This window comes from Sorex fumeus, unplaced genomic scaffold (genome assembly GCF_029834395.1).
Source record: "Sorex fumeus unplaced genomic scaffold, SorFum_2.1 ptg000249l, whole genome shotgun sequence".
Lineage (NCBI taxonomy): Eukaryota > Metazoa > Chordata > Mammalia > Eulipotyphla > Soricidae > Sorex > Sorex fumeus.
Window position 1 is genome coordinate 29,137 of NW_026606306.1, and position 3,642 is coordinate 32,778.

Consider the following 3,642-nt stretch of genomic DNA (forward strand, 5'->3'; position numbering starts at 1 on the left):
GTATGCTGTACGATGGCCTCGCTCCTGTCCCTTGTGTATGTTGGCTCAGGACACAGTGACCTTCCTTGAGGTGGCTTTGAGCTTCACCCGGAGGAATGGATAGAGGTCATACTGCTAAGTGCGTGCCGTGTACAGGCAAGTCCCAACCTGTTCGAGTATCTCTGGAGTCCCTGGCTTTATTTCTTATGAGTTCAACTCATTTTTTTTTTTTGCTCTGATTGTTTCATTTTGTGGCCCAGCTTGTGATGGTCATGGGTGACTCAGGAATCACTTCTGATTCAGTCCCTGGCTTACAGTATGGTCCTCAGGCACAGCCAGGAGTGTTTCCACAGCTCAGAGCTAATAAAAAATCCTATACATTGCTGTGTGTGACCCAAAACAAATCAAATAAATTTACTTCTCTTTGTACACTTGAGTGTTTTGCTTCTTCTCTTGGTATTGTTTCAAGGTTACACTCGGCATTTTCATTACCTTTTATTTGTAATTTTTAAATTTTGGGCCAGAGTGATAGCATAGAGTTTAGGGCGTTTGCCTTGCATGCAGCCGACCTGGGTTCGATTCCTCTGCCCATCTGGGAAAGCCCGGCAAGCCACCAAGAGTATACCACCCGCATGTAAACCCCTGGCAATCTACCAGTGATGTAGTCAGTATGCCAAAAACAGTAATAAGAAATCTTACAATGGAGATGTTACTAGTGCCCGGTCGAGAAAATCAATGAACAATGGGAGGACAGTGCTACAGTGCTTTTAAATTGTGTTCCTTCAGGTTTTTGGCTTTTGGGTCACACTCAGTGGTGTTCAGGGGTTACTCCTGGCTCTGCACGTAGGAATTACTTCTGGCAGTGCTCGAGGACCATATTGAATGCTGGGATTCAGACCCCATTGGTTTGCCTGCAAGGCAAATGCCGTGTCCACTGTGCTGTCATTCAAGTCTCTAAGATCATTTCTTTCTTAGAGTTTTACAGCTCAGCCGCTGTTGTGCTCAGTGCTTGGGTCACTGCAAGTGATCTTGGGAGGCCAGGTGGTGTCCAGCATCAGGTCAGAGGTTCTGCGTGCTACGCATGTTCCCCAATCCTGTGCATTATTGCCCAGCCTGCATTGGATTCTATAAAGTTATTTTTTTAATTTGTCTTGGGCCAAACCAGCAGTACTCAGGGTTTCTTCCTGGGCTCTGCACTCCGGAATCATGCCTGGCTGATGGGGGGCATATGGGGTTGTCAGAGATCGAACCTGGATTGACCATGGGCAGGAAGAGAGCCCCACCCTGTGTACGGCCTGCAACCCTCCATCTTCCCTTTTGTTTTTACCTCAATGTAAACTTGTGGGGCTTGACATCCTTGCCCTTGGTTGAGAGCTTGGGTTTACTCCAAACTCTGCACTCAGAGTGAACTCAGGATCTCTAGTTGCTGGTATCCTCGACAAGGGTTCCAGCAGTCATTGATCACATGGGTAAAGGACAAAGTAGGCTCTCTTGTGGAAAGCTCACTGTGAAGGCCAATTTTGTGAGGACATGAGGCCTCCCGTGAGCGCCCCACGCGTCCCCATCTCAGTACTGTAAGTGGTAGGGCCGCGCCAGCTTGAGGGCCACTTTTCTGCTTGTTTTTCACTTGTTCCCCAATATCCAGGCAGTTCCTGAGGAGCAGCGGAGGCTTTAGGAGGACCCGGACTTTGTGGAGTATGGTGGGTGTTGTTCTGGGGTGCATGGGTCCTGGGGGTCCGTGTGATCCTGGTGGGGGACTCTGCAGCCACATTCACCGCCAGGTCCGAAATGGGCCCCAGCCGGTGGGAGCAGAGCTGATCGAGGGGGCTGCTGGCCTTGGGGTGAGGGACATATATATCAAAGCACTTTGAGCCTTGTCTATCCACGTTGCAACCCAGATTCCATCCTGTGAGCACCACGAAGACTGATTCCTAAGTGCAGTGGCAGGAATAACCGATTCGCCTAAGCTGTGTGGCCTCCAACCAAAAAATAGAAGGCAGATTTATTTTGAGAGGCAGGGGGGCAGCTCCCCAAGGACAAGGGATCTTGTTGCTTTCGGTCCTGTATTTCTCAGTTACCATGATGTCCAGGGACATCCTGAGAGTGTGGTCATGAGAGGTGGTTTGGGTTTACAAATGAAAATTTACTTTCTGGGCTAGTTTTTGTTGTTTTTTATTTGGGGGGGGGCGAGTAGCCCATCCGTGCATCTGGGTCATCAGGGTTTACTCATGGCTCTGGCTCAGGTATTATTCCTGGCGGTGCTCTTGGCTCCATTCTGGATATCAAGGGTTGATCGTGGAAGCAAGGCAACACCCTACCCCTTTACTGTCTGTCAGATTCCAGTGTTGGGATTTTTGTACATCATGAAATTCTGTTCTCACATCAAGTTGCAAAGTCCCCCAGACTTCTCATCTCTCCCTGAGTAGGTGTCCCAGGATTTTACGGTGCGTTCTGTTGGTAAAGGTGTTTTTATTTATTTTTTTTTGAAGTATTTAAGGCCTTGGGTTTGTGGGTTCTGCTGAGGATGTTCGGATAGTCCAGCTCGGAAGTACCTGAGCCAGGTTCCTTGATTAGATCCCTGGAGGGTTCCCCTTGCCCACTGTGGATGATCCCTGAGCAGTCAGGCAAAAGTGCTGAGCACTACAGAATGTGCCCCCGAACAATGGATAAATCAACACCAAAAATTATGAGATCTGAATAGTAACGTCCAGTGATTTCTCAGCATTGTTTTTATTTTGGTGGTGAAGTTTAGGGATCAGGTGCGGGGCGCTTACTGGTGGGTGTTTGCCAGGAAATCTTTGTGACTTTCATTGCCCTAGTGAAAACAGAAAATCTTTGGCTCCATAGACCATGTGTTCACTCCATCCATCTGGTACCTGGTGACACCACCCCCCTCCACGTCCTACTATCTGATCCAAGACCTGAAATAGGGAAACAATTAGCCTTCCCTAGTTGAGAGCACCTGGTCAGGACTCTGTGGTGTCTGGCCCTTTAAAACTCTGACCGGAAGTGTAGGTGAGGTCACAGAGCCCCGCCTTTCCATGGGGTCTTTGTGGGCAGAGGAATCTCAACACTGTTTGTTGGCTTGTGAGGAACAGGGGTGGGGCTGGAAGGGGCCGCCCCGCCCACGGCGCGGGGGCATTCCATAGGGACAGTTTTCTCCCGGGCCGGCCTAGAGTGGTCCATCTGGGAGCTCTGAGCCTCCGCCGGCTCCCCAGCCCGGGATGCCGCCAGCGCCCGCATTTTCGAGAGGTTTGTCTGTCTACACATTTCTATTTTAGTGCATGAGGGGAGTGGGGTTTTTTATTTTGGAGGCGCGTGGGGGGGGGCGGTGGTCCCGGGCAGGTGGGCTGATAAGTGTCGTGGAAGGTTTGAGTGCGAAAGTCTTTCGGAAAGGGTCAGGAAGAAAGGAAATAAGGACGAACAGAAGAGCAAGAGTTTCCTTCTCAGGTTTGCTTTTGATTGTGTGTCCTGGTCGCCCTGGCCCGGGAGGCCCCATGGGTTGGGGGCACGAGAACCTCGCCCTCCCCCACAACCCATCGCTCTGGCCCCCAACCGGAGAGGAACGTGTCGGAGCCCGAGGGAGCCCCAGCTTCCCCGCAAGTCTGAACACACTGCCTCATTCATTTCTTTCCACAAATTCTTAGTCATCTGTTGCGTTTC